Source organism: Equus przewalskii, chromosome 1 (assembly GCF_037783145.1).
Source record: "Equus przewalskii isolate Varuska chromosome 1, EquPr2, whole genome shotgun sequence".
Lineage (NCBI taxonomy): Eukaryota > Metazoa > Chordata > Mammalia > Perissodactyla > Equidae > Equus > Equus przewalskii.
Window position 1 is genome coordinate 2,801,212 of NC_091831.1, and position 12,774 is coordinate 2,813,985.

Below are 12,774 nucleotides of genomic sequence, written 5' to 3' on the forward strand. Positions count from 1 at the left end.
CTGATGCAACATCTCCTATCCATGGGCAATATAGGCAAAGGAGAGGAGACCAAAGGAACCCTCACCTTCCTTGAATTTACACAAACTCCGATAGTCTCACTTTCCAGATTTTACTCTGTTGAGAAGAGTATTTGATTTTCACTGTTAAAACAAAGAGGAAATGTGATGACAAGTCATTTCCCACAGTCTGTTAATCTGATTTCCATTGTGAGAGAATGTCATTAGTGAGCATCCATAAGTAGGGCCATCAGCTGATGGAGGGGTGTCGGGGCAGGCTGGGGATGTGGCTGCGATTTGCAGTGACAGAAACATGCAGCCGGGCAGTCAAGTAACTACTGTACAGTGTGACCAGGCACAGGGGCAAGTCAGAAGATGAAAAAGCATGATGGAGCGCTTACACCTTGGGCGGCTATTTTGTTCCTTACCCGTCACCTTGAGCAAAGGGGATTTTTGAACATTGGTGGAGAGAGCAGGCTAGAAGAGATGTCTCTTTCTTGTAAGGCCAGGGGATTGTATCTGATTCAGCTTTGGGTCTTCAGCCCTGAGCACCATAGGTAGCACATAGTAGGTGCTTGTGGACACAATGGCTGCCAAATGAAGTCCTTAAGTATAGTCAGCCAATGGGTAAGAGTCACCTTGGAAGTGGATTCAATGATTGGAAAAAGAGTGTTAACTCCTGGGCAAGACAGTGGCCCAAGGATGGTCTTTGAAGGACCCCCCTCCCCTGATGCCAGTTCTCATGTAAATCACCAGTTGCATGAACATGTCTGGGGCAGTCTTGTATGAAAGCTGCAGTGTCAAAGAGCACCTTCCTTCCGTAGCGAATCCCAGGGATTTCAGCTGGAGGTAGAGGAGCCAGATGGAATGTGAATGCCTATGATGCCAACCACAAAGACCTTTATCCAAGCTCAGCAATACTCATAGAGTCTGGGGGGTTCCAGGCAAGCCACGGGAAGGGCAGCCATGCAGACCTACGCATGTGGCTCAATTCATTGCATGTGTGCATTCACAATGTAGAAAATTTTTGAAAATCACCAGAACCCGCTAATGACACTGCAATTCACAAGGATGGCGGCACTGTGAAAATTCATGAAACTCCTTTCTCTGAAATGTATTTACTGCAAGAAACAAAGTACATAGGAATATTTGTGATGTATCTCTTAATACAAACTTAGAGGTCAGTGAATCTGTAGAAACAGAGTGAGCAATCATGAAGAGGAAACTGTCTAAGAAAAAAGGTTAAAATTCACAATGTGCCACTGAAAACCAAAACCAAAGCAACGAATGGCAAACTAGATGTGGGTAAAACTGTAGAAGACAGTCTTGAGATATTCAGCCACAACTCAAAGAAGAAAGATGAAGAAATGAAAATATGAAAGAAATGGCAGAAAGTGGCTGCGGGCAAATTTGGAAGAGCTGGCAGGCAAGGCAAGAGGATACCACGGGCCACCGTGGGAAGAAGAGTGATTTCAAGAGAAGAGTTGAGCATTGGCGGCGTGGCTCGTCTGGAGTGCAGAGGTGTCCCAGGCCCTGCAGCTGGTGGGTGGCCTCAGACGCACGCCTACAGGGAGAGCAGACTGCCTGGCAAAGACAAGCCTGAAGCCCGAGGAGGGAATCAGACCCAAGAGGGAGACCTGGCCCGAGCCACGCAGCAGGGTTGGAGTGTTTGAAACCGTTCCCTCCTCATAAGGAGGGCTTGCTCACTAAGAAGATCCCATTATTAGGTGTATAAAGTTACTTTAACCATTAATAAACCTGAGTATAATTCCCACCAAGTGTAGGTCACAGCACCGTGAACCTGAAGGTGGACCCTCGGCTCTGAGCTCCTGTAGACCAGGTTCCAGCTATGTGACCTCCCGTCCCTGCACTTGCAAATGACTGAATAACCCCCGCCTGAGAGCTTTGTTCTGAGCGCTGTGGGACAATGTTCCTAAAAGAGCTTGTAAACGATGAAGGCATCATGTGATTCGTGGTGCTTTGATTATCCTGGTGGTGTTTAGGCTCTTCTCAATTAAAACGTTATTTCCAATTCTTATTCCTGCAGGAACTAGTGTAGACTGAACGGGTCCAGGCCTTGGTGACAAACAGGGTGCCCTGGAATAGGGTCCAGACAACTTCACCGGGGGATTCCCACTAGTCCAGCCCTCGCAGCAGGTGCTCCTGGCGGAGGAATTGTGATCGATTTAACAGTCTTTGCAAAGAAACTTTCCAATTGGAGAAGTGACTAAGCAAACTTATTCATTCCACTGGTATTGATAGAGAGCCCGGCCCGGAGGGAGCTGCTGCGGACGCCACGCTGAAACAGACAGAAACGCCCCCTGCCAGCGTGAGGAGAGCAAACCCCAAACAGAACCCCGCTATATTTGTGATAAACTCAAAGTAACTTCCGCTACGGCTGAGCGTGCCGAGCATGGTGGTGCAGGGGCAGGCGTGGGGTGGGTGTGGGGAGACCACTCCAGGCGGGGTGCTTGGGGAGCTCTCTGGGGAGTCGTCTGAGTTGAGCAGAAGGGGCCAATCGTGCACACATATGGGGGACAGTGTTTCTGGCACAGGAACGGCAAGCACCCTACTGCAGCAATGGGTTCAGCATTTTCCCAGATGGGAACAATGTGGCCACAGCCTAGAGAATAAAGGGCTGAGGTGAATGTGATGCAGGCACAGTGTCGGGCGGGCATTGGGCATTTGGGGCGTTGTGGGCTGTGGTATGAAGTTGGAGGATCTGATTCAGGCTTTGAGGAGATTACTGTAGGGGATGCTGTGGTGCGCCTCTCAGGTCCCCCTTCAGGAATCAAGGACTAAGTCCCCTAGCTGCTGGAAGTCCTTCCAAAGATGCCTCTCAGCTGTCAGCCCTACTTAGGGATGGCCTGGGCTGAAGAAAGCTGCCTTGCCCAAGGTCACATCTCCTTCCAGGACAGACCCATCCAGTGACTGACCACTGGAGGCGCACAGGCCCAGCCTACCCCGTCAGGCCGCCTCTGAGGGTCCAGCATCCCTGAAGAGCTCCCAAAGGGTGGGCGGGAGCTTCTGTTGGGCTTCCTTGCAGCCCATCTTGTCCTTCTGTTCAGGCCTGCTCCTTTCGGTGTCCCCTCCGCAGAGGTCATCCCACAAGCACTCCTGCGCAAGCGGCTCAGGGACTACCACCTGTGACAGCGACTCCACCTGCCTGTGAGAATGCATTGTAGTGAGGACAGAAAGCAGTGGGGGGCTTAGCAGTAGAAGGTTGTGTGGGACAGTCCAGGAGGGAGGAAGCTGGCTTGTACCTGAGTGATTGCAGTGAAAATACAATGTCGGGATATATGTGAAAGGCAGAACAAGCAGGGATTACCCATTCTCATGGTTTTCTAGCTGTTTTGAATTAAATGACAATGCAATCCCAATCGCAATCACGGTGACAGTCCATGGCCCCACTTGGCCTGTCCCTCCCTTCACCAGAGGAGCTTCTGAAGGGGTCCAGGAGTGTAAGGATGGCCCCAGACTACGAGCCCCCAGGGCTGTGACCATGCACATTTCCACCTCCAGGGGCTCGGTGCACAATAGGGCTCACTGATGTCCACAGAGCTTGGAACTCACTCTGGGCACCCACGTCTGCCCTAGGGCGGCTCTCGGTCACCAAGGTCCTGGTTTGCCTGGGACTATGGGGTTTGCTGAGACACAGGGCCATCAGTGCTGAAACCAGGTGGGTCCTGGGCAAACAGTGATGAATTGTCACCCCGGTGAGCGCTGAGTCTCTGAAAGTTCAGAAAGATCTGAAGTCCTCGGGCACACTCTGCATGTGACCAGCCACCCAGCCCGAAGCTTGGCTCTAGACCAGCCTGTCTGCTCAGGGCTTGGCACCACAAAACAGGACATTTTATTCAAGTCAATGAACAGCTTTTACTCTGATCCTTCCTGGCTGTGAGATTTGAAGCCACATAGACTATTAGCACTGGAAACATTCACAGAGAAAATCTGGTTAGACACCCCTTCTTCGTAACTGGAGAATTGAGGTCCAGAGAGCTGAGGCGAGTTACTAGAATCCCCTGGCCAAGCACAGGTGGATCCGGGGTCAGACGCTCGCCCCTGATTTCTGGTCTTCTGGTCTGTTGCTCCTCCACATACCCCCTCACTTCCCTCTGGGTGCTCCATGCACTCTTGTGACCAGAAGTACAGACAGAACACAGCACACCTCAAACTGTGTGGATGGTGTTTTTATCGAAGCGGGTTAATTGCTTTCTCGTAGGAACATGATTTCAATGAGTTACCAAGCAACTAGTTATAATTGCAGTGCCTGTTTCTATGATTCCACAAAATTCAGTGAAACGTTAAAGGGACTTCACCAAGCAATCTTGCAACATATGTGACCACACTTGGTGCATATGTTATTTCCATATATTTGATGGAGGTCAAAGCCTCAAAAATATTGTAAGCTTTAAAAAAGGAGTCGTGAAAAGCAAAATGTGCCATGAGCATCCTCATCCAGCCTCTCATCAAAGTCTAGAAATTATATTTTCTTGTCTATTCTGGAGTGCAGGAAGACGAGGCTACATGCGCTTGCTGAGATGCATTATCTTCTGTGCGCCATGAGGCTCGTGTAAGTGTGTAAATCAGTCTGGAGGGCTGTGCAGGATGCCGAGCACATGCTGCATCTGAGGCAAGAGCCCGGCAATGCTGACGACGGGGAGCCATGCACCTGCGTCCACCGCCCGGGGCTGAGGGAGAGGAAGGGTGGATGCGAGGCTGTCGGTAGCTCCACTTCCGGCCGGTTTAGTCTCAACAGTCTGGCACCAGAAGAGCAAAACAGCAGCTTAACTCAAGTGACCAGAGCATCTCATTCTGTTTCTGCTAAAGGGCCTACAAAACAGGATGGGGAGGACCAGGCTCCGTAGCTTTGCGGAAATGGAGAAGGACCAGGAGTCCGCACCTCTGCGCCTGCGTCAAGCTCTTTGAGCACAATCTGCTGTGGCAGCTACGCCAGCCTCTCTCTCTGCCTTTGCACATTTTTACTTTCTCACTTTTTAAGATTAGATTATCTGTTTGGTTTACCTATTACTTTTTTTCAAAGAACTAGCATTTTATTTATAAATTCTAAAATTTTGTTTTTCCACTTCATTGATTTGCGCTTTGATCTTTATCATTTTCTTCTTTTGGTGAACTTCATTATTCTATTTCCAGCATTTTAAGCTGGGGATTTCTTTTATTTTTGTTCTTTTCTTTTTATTCACATCTGAGACTATGAATGTTCTTCTGATCACTGTTTTCATTGTATTCTACGGGTTCTGATATGTTGTGGTTTCATTATCTTTAGTTCTCAGAAGTTCCTCAAGTTTGGATTGCATTTCCTTTCCCCAAAGTACTGTTTCATAGAGAACTTAAAAATATCCAGAAAGAAGCATCTGTTTAACAAGTGCATCAGTCGTCGCTAGTTTTATTGCGCTGTGATCAGTGACTGTAATGTACATTACTTTCACTTTAAGGAACTGCTTGGCACTTCCTTTGTGACCTAACGTGGTGAATTTTTATGAATGTTCCATATGTGACTAAGAAGGTGATGTGTTCTCTATTATTACATTGTAAATTTTGATGTATCTTCATGAACTCTGCCTTACGGATCACATCGGTGTTCATTTTTACTTGCTTTTTATCCACTTGACCAGTCTTAGACTAAGAATAATATATCAAATCCTCCTCTGTGAATTGTTTCTATCTGTCTTTACATCTCCTATAGACTTTTCTTTATGAAGATGGTCGCTATGCTCTTTGGTATATATATTTGGTATACGTATTCTTAAGTGTTGCCTCTCCATTTTGAGTCGTGGCCTTCATATTCCAGAATGTTCTCCTTTGTGTTGTCTGATTTGGGGGCCTGAATTCTACCTTGTGAAAGATCAGGATCCCGAGTCCTGCTTCCCTGTTTATTTCCATTTGCCTGCTACACTATTGTTGGTATTTGATTATTAATTATTATTACTATTATTACTTTATCCTTTCCGAATCACTTTAAGTGCATCATTTGTGCATTGCACGGAGCTGGATTTTTTCTTGTGGCCAATTGGACAATCTTCTTTGAGGAGGTGACATAATCCCAGTTCCATTTGTTGGAATGACTGACATGCCTGACGGTATCTTTGAAATACGAAGGGTATTTGATGATGTCTTTACTGGTTTCTTTCTGTATATGGTGAGTTTTCTTTTTCATTTAAAATATGCTTATTTGAGTATTTAGAACAGTCTGTGTTTTCATTTGTGCCAATATCCTCTTTAATGCCCACAGTCCCCTTTGCCTCACACAGGTCTCCACTCTCTGGTGGGTTGGTCAAAAGTGACGTCCTTTGGCTCCCACTTCCCACTGAGATAACAGTCCACGAGTCTGTCTCGCTGTCGCGTTTTCTGTCTCTCGTCTCCTTTCATTTGTAACACTTCTCTTTCTTTTCAGAACGTATAACACTCACGTACTACCGTTTTACGCTCGTCTCGTTTTTCCTCTAGTTTTAGGTCTACAGTCGCATGTGGTCAATGCTCTCCACCGGTGCCCTGGCTGACGTCCCCGGTTATTTCTCAGTTGACAGATTCCTCCGAAGGACGGGTGAGCACTGCTTTTCCTAAGTTCTTGTTCATCATAACTATGATCCTGTGGACCTGACTGGATGTAACACCCTCAGCTCACACGGCCCTCATGGTGTGTCTCAAAGATGAGCATCTGCTCTTGCCTTGCTGTCAAGGCCTCCGATGCCGCCTGAATTATTTTTACTTTTAAGATCCTTGGTCCTCTTGCCTGGAGGTTCTGAGACGTTTTCTGTTTTGGTTTGTTTCATCCTCAATGTCTAAGAGATGGACAAAGACATACCTTGGAGTCAGCTGTGCAGGTCAGTTTTCTGGGGGCACAGTGGTCCTCTCCCTGGGCCTTGTATTTCGGGAAGCTTTCTTTGGAACAGAGCTTAAATGCTAATTCTGTTGCCTTTATTTCATTGATCATCTTCCAGAACTCCAATTAGACATTTTTTGCATTTCTTTTGCTCATCTTTTATGTCTATCACATTTTCTCTGATCCTTTTTATCTCTTTATTTTCATTCATTTTCTTGTCAGTTTTCAAGACTTTGCTCATTACCCCTTACTATATTTTCAACCAAATGTGTTCTCTCTCTTGGGCACTTTGTGATTTTTGTCTCTATCTTTAGGAGTTTGTCTTTGCTTCAATTTTATTCCTGTGGTAAGTCCATTCTCATTTCACATACTTCCAGGTTTTTATCCATTTCTGTTCTGAGTTTTGGAAATTCTGACTCAGTGTGTTTTCTTGCCTCATCAAATACTTGTTTAAGAATAATTCACTCAGCAGGACTCTTGTATCATGGTTTTATTCTGCCATGTGTGTTTTGATCTGGAGAGAACGCACTTTCATGGCTGTTGTCTACTCTTTTCTATTCAACTCTCCGTGTCTTACTTTACTGATTTGGCACGCGTGGGGATTGCACGAGGCAGGGATGAAGGGATTGGGGCCTCTTCGGGTTCTTAGTTCAAGAGCACCTGCTTCTCAATGTGTAATGAGGTACATTCCCTTTACTCCATGATATTTTTGGGGGGAGTGCAGGTGCAGGGTTTGCTGTAGCTCCTGGTTTTTAACAAATTTCTATCATTTGTTTGTTTTCCTTCCACAACAAACCCCATCCCCTCATTTCTCCCTGCCTACATGCCTCCTCCTGAGCCAGCCCTCTCTCTGGCACTTTTCTCCCACACGTTCCTAAGCTGCTTCCTTTGGCTTCTCCAGTGGCTGGTACTCTGTCCTCCATTCCTCACCCCGTCCTGAGAATCTTCCCACTCGGGTGGGGCTTCTCTTTCTGGGGTCCATGACCACAGGCACATGCTCCCCACTCCTCTTTCCGGGGCACAGTCTGCCGTGCTCCGAGCGGGCTCTGGGGTGGCTCCAGGACATGAGCGTCTGTTCCCATCCTCACTATTTTGTGGGGTCCCTCGTGTTCTGCCCTGTCCTGCTGCAGGCATGAGGCTGGGGAGCCCCTTGGCTGGATGGGCTGAGCTCCGGAGGATTTTGGAGTGTGTTCATAGAGAAACAGGTTTAAGCATCTGCTACTATTGTTTTGGAACCAGCCATCCCTTTCTCTTTTTATGTAAAGTTTCTTTTCTATACAGCTGTGTTCATACTGCATATGAAATTGTCTGTGTGACTTTACACTGTGCCAGGCCTTTTTTTCATATCACTGTACTCTGTAAAATGTTTTCAATGAATTGACATTATTTTATTCAGTGGATTGAATTATTTATTTGTGCAACTGTTCCTCTGTTACTAGACACTGATAAAACTGCTGTGTTTTTCTTTATTTAGACTGATTTCCTTAATTTAGATTTCTAATAGTTCATTTAATTGGGAAAGCAGTATAAAATGTTTTAAGTTTCTTTGCATAGTTTTCAAATCATTTTTTAAACTCTCATGTCAATTTAAATTCTCACCATCTATGTCGAAAACCTGTATGGTCCAGCCCAGGACTCGTCTCCTGTGCCGGCCCTGCACCGTGTCAGCTTTGTGAACTGCGTTCCAGGATGTCCTTTGCCGGTGAGGGTTAGGTTGGTCACGCGAGAAATCTGCATGAGAGTTTGGACGGCAAGTGAAGCAGCAGCTGATCCAATGCTCTGAAGGCTGATGTGGGGTGCCGGGCACGACAGCCACTCCAGTATAGGAAGCATCATTTAGGTCCCAACGGACCTTCTCCTGCAGCTCCATGACACAGGGCCCACGCTTCTCCCACAGGTCATTGCGTCGTGAAGGGTGGAGGTGGTGTGAAAAAAATGCAGGTTCCAGTTGTCCTAATGGGTTCTAGTTCATCCTTGTTTCCTCTCATTTCAGTCCAGCTTTCCTTCCAATCTGCTGGCCTGAAGGATCTAAAGAGGCTTAAGGTCCAAACCAGATGCACGAGCAACAGCCTTGCACAGCTTCCTCCACCTGCAGCCACAAGTGTGAAAGGTCCAATCCTGATAAGGAATCTGTTCTGTAGTGCTCCTAGTCTTTCTGCTTCTGTGATCACACCCTGACTTCCCACCTGCACGTATCAAAGGCAGGTCTCAGAAGGGGCTCAAATGTCAACCATCCACATGAAGCTCGATCCTGCAGCTGCAGGAGTCAGCAGATAATTGTGGCCCTGGGAAACAAAGATGTGCAGGGCTCCAGTTGAATGATCGCACTCTCACTGCTCTTCACTCCTGACCTTGCACGTTTCTGTTCCATATCACTGCCAGCATCTTGAAGGCAGGTCCTGGGTCTCCTTAGTCTCCATCCATCCCCAGTTTCCACACAGTGCCTAACATATAGCAGCTGCCAGATTAACACTGTTGGCTATTAGCCTCTCTTCCTCAACTTCCCCCTCCTTGCCCCAAAGCTACTGAGGCCCATGAGATCTTCTTCACCTGCTTTGAAAGGAAAGGAGAACCGTCCATCAGACCTGGAGGGCTTTTGGATCCTAACGAAACACTTAGTGTGTCCTGTCCTAACGGTAACGGATGCAGCACAGACACCGGAGAGCGGGGATAATATATTCTGTGCAGTAACTGAAAAACAAAATATTTATTGCAAAGTTTTTTAAAGCGTCATTCTACTTGCAAATGTTGTACCGCAGACATATGTCAGCTGAGTGTGCCTCTGGCACAAAGAACACAAGTAAACAGAAATATTTTAATTTGAGCTACAGTACGCACCCCATCTGACAGCTTTATGATGGGTTGCATGGCTTCCATATGCTGTGGGTGATGACGAAGCTGTCTACCTTCACTCCAACCAGGGAAAGCAAAGCAGTGGGGGAAGGAAGAGAGCATGCATTAAGCACCTACTGTATGCCAGTTACTGAGTTGAGTGATTTGATTTTCATTTTAGTAAACATTCACAAGGGCTCTAAGAGAGGACATTGTCACCATTTACATTTGGGAAAACAGGCTCAGACAGGATGAACAACTCGTCCAAATCCACACAGCTCATGATTTGCGGCAGTGGAATTTTATCTCAGATGTATTGAGTGATAAAGCCATTATTTATTTCACTTTTGCACAGAAATAAATAGGCTGCTCTTGGCAGGCAGATGAGATAAAGAAAGTTACAGCACATTCAGTGATGGCATCACTGTGTTTCTGTTCCTCCAGGGCAGCCTGTTACAGCGGCTAGAGGAGGAGACGACTGAGAAGGGGTCTCCAGCACGTCTCCCTAGGACTCCAGGCAGGGAAAAGAGAAGGACATCTCCTCGCTCTCTTCTCCAGAGAGAAGGCGTGTCTTGTCCAAGGCAGGGGCTTGGGAAAGACGAGACTCACAAGGATGGGACAGCCCAGGCCAGCTTAGGCAGGTGGACGGCGGGGGCTTTGGACGGGCCTCACCACATTTGAGTGCTGGCTCTACCCCTCACTGCAGACCTTAGACCAGCCATGTGGCCGCCAGGGCTCCAGCCTCTTCACCTGCAAAGTGGAACCCTCCCCACTGGGTTTCTCTGAGGAGCACGGAGGTCACTGGATGTACACTGTGCACATGGACAGCACTGAATGAGCATTAACTGCCTCTGCTTTCAACCCCAAGGGGGTCCCAGAGCAGGAGATGGCAGCAAGGAGCCCGCGCAACATCAGCAGATGCTGGTGGGAAGGAAGCTGCAGCCTCTGCAGAAAGCTGTCTTGTCTTGGGGTCACGGTTGGACCCTGTCTGTGGACTAACAGCTCAGACCCACCTTGGGCCCATCCAGCTGCACTGACGCCCTGCTCTGCTCCATCCTCGGGCCCCGAGCCAAAGCCCTCATAATCCATGCCCCAGGGAGACGTCGTCCACAGCAAACCGCTTCTCCTCTTTGTCTGACCCGAGGCTTGTAGCTTTTTATTTATCTTACACACCAAAAAGCTTCAAGATAAATTCCTTTCCAGGTTATTATTGCATTCTTATCTCAGAAACCTGTTTGCATCTCCCCTTTCTGCTTATTCTTGGAATATTAAGGGTTCTTACCCCGGGATTTAGGAAATTCACGAACTCTTGAAAGTAAATGTAAAGTTTAGTCTGTGTGTGGGGTTGGGTGTGTGTGTGTGTGTGTGTAGTATTTCTGGGTGGGGGAGCTTCATAGCTTTCGCCAGGTTTTCAGGAAGAAAGCAACACTGCTTTAGATGGTCTATTCTATTAAAATGTCCTAATCGTATTATTTTGCACTATTGGTCTTAACCGCTTCCAGTTCCCTTGGGTGTGAGCAGAGAAGAAAGCTTAAATGGATCGATAACCACAAAGGGATCCCGTGTGTTGGTCTTACCACTCCACCGCAGGCCAGATAGCCCCATGCTATTCAGTTTGTTCTGCATCCTTCGGCCGAGTTAGGCCACCGGAGCTAGATGCTCTGTTGGCAGTCCTCAAAGTGTAGCCCCCACTCAGCAGCATCACCAGGAATGATTCTGGGCCTCCACCCCAGACCAACTGAATCAGAGACTTGGGGCTGGGGTGGAGGGGGTTGGGGGTGGGAGGGTGAGGGCGTGGGGAGGCGGGTGGTACGGGCTCACAAGCCCTCCACTAATGCTGCTGCACACTCACATCTGAGAGCCTTTGGCCCCGGGAAAGACAGAGGGAAGGGAGAGCAGGGTGCCAGGTCCTGCGGCTCGGGAGACAGAGGAGGAGGTAGACGAGCACACGAGGGCACCTCCCACAGCCTGACTGGACTCAGTGCTTCTCTGAGTTGTCATAGGCTAAGTGACCTCTTTGTATTCCTAAATGCTCATGACCCATCTGCTTGTTTGGCCTATGGAGCAATTTGTTTTTATAGTTAATATCAGTATGTTGAAGCTATGTGGGCAGAGAAAATTATTTTCATATTTCAATCACATCACAAATGAGGTACTGCATGGAGAAGCTGTGTTCCCTGGAGGCAATGTGCTCTGCAGAGCAAACAATAATCCATTTTGCTTGTAAGCATTTGTCAGCATGTTGGAAGATCTCCCTGTTAGAAGTTTCGGTCGTCATTGATGGCAAACCCTCGGCAGCAGTTCCCTGGCGGAGAGAACTCTGTGCCATGGAGGGTGCCTCCATTTGGGCTTTGTCATGACAAACACTCTCTCCTTGCCCACTCCTTAGACAGGCTTCTCTAAGTCCTCTGTTCAACTAGGCCTCACCCTTGGACCCTGTTCTCTACCCACAGGGCCCCGTCTTAGCAAGAACTCCTCTAGTCAGTTGAGCCAGAACCCCCACCTTTGACATCTGATCAGGTTCCTCATCCCCATCCTTGTCAAAGCCGTCAGCCCACTTTGAGCAAGGATCCTATTCAGTTGGCTTGACAAGAACCCCCGACCCTTGATGGCCCCTCTTGGTAATTTTCCATCTGCAGACCCCACTCTGGTCCTGGACTGTGGGTCCCCAGCTGTCCGCAGTATTCAGAGTGGAGCTCAGCTTTAAGGAAGGCTCTCTCCCCTCCCCACAGGACTGAAGAAAATCTGTCTTGACTGCCTTTAACTAGTGTCTGGCTCTATTCTCTCCAACATCCATCTCTGCCTGTGCCTACCTCCTCTGACACATCGAAGACGCTGCCTCTCTCCCTGGATGTTGCACGTGATGCGAACCTCAGCATCTGTCTCCCAGCATGCCAGACTCTGGGAGAACTGAAGAAGAGCAGGGTTCCCCAAAGTTGGGAGCACTTTTCTTCCAGGACTGCAGTTTTATTTGGCAGCTCTATTCAGTGTGCATTCACGTATTCACGCATTAGTCAGTTAGGCTGAGTGCAGTAACAAGCATCTCCAGTCCTAGGGACCTAATACCACAAGGCTTTATTTCCTGCTCAAATCATGGTTGA

General features: G+C 47.9%; 1 long non-coding RNA gene across 7 annotated transcripts in view; it reads left to right on the top strand.

The window, feature by feature from the left end:
* Nucleotides 1-10,888, top strand: part of LOC139073979 (uncharacterized) — a 28,329-nt gene extending 17,441 nt beyond the window's left edge. For 3 of the 7 annotated variants that reach the window (XR_011523241.1, XR_011523226.1, XR_011523248.1), the window contains exons 9-12: nucleotides 6,466-6,562; nucleotides 8,470-8,738; nucleotides 8,835-9,042; nucleotides 10,118-10,888. This is a non-coding gene — a long non-coding RNA (uncharacterized lncRNA). Of the gene's footprint in view, nucleotides 1-6,465; nucleotides 6,563-8,469; nucleotides 8,739-8,834; nucleotides 9,234-10,117 lie in introns of those variants that run through there. The other 4 variants (XR_011523230.1, XR_011523260.1, XR_011523266.1 and 1 more) reach the window with 3 other exon arrangements.
* The last annotated feature ends 1,886 nt before the right edge of the window (nucleotides 10,889-12,774 follow it).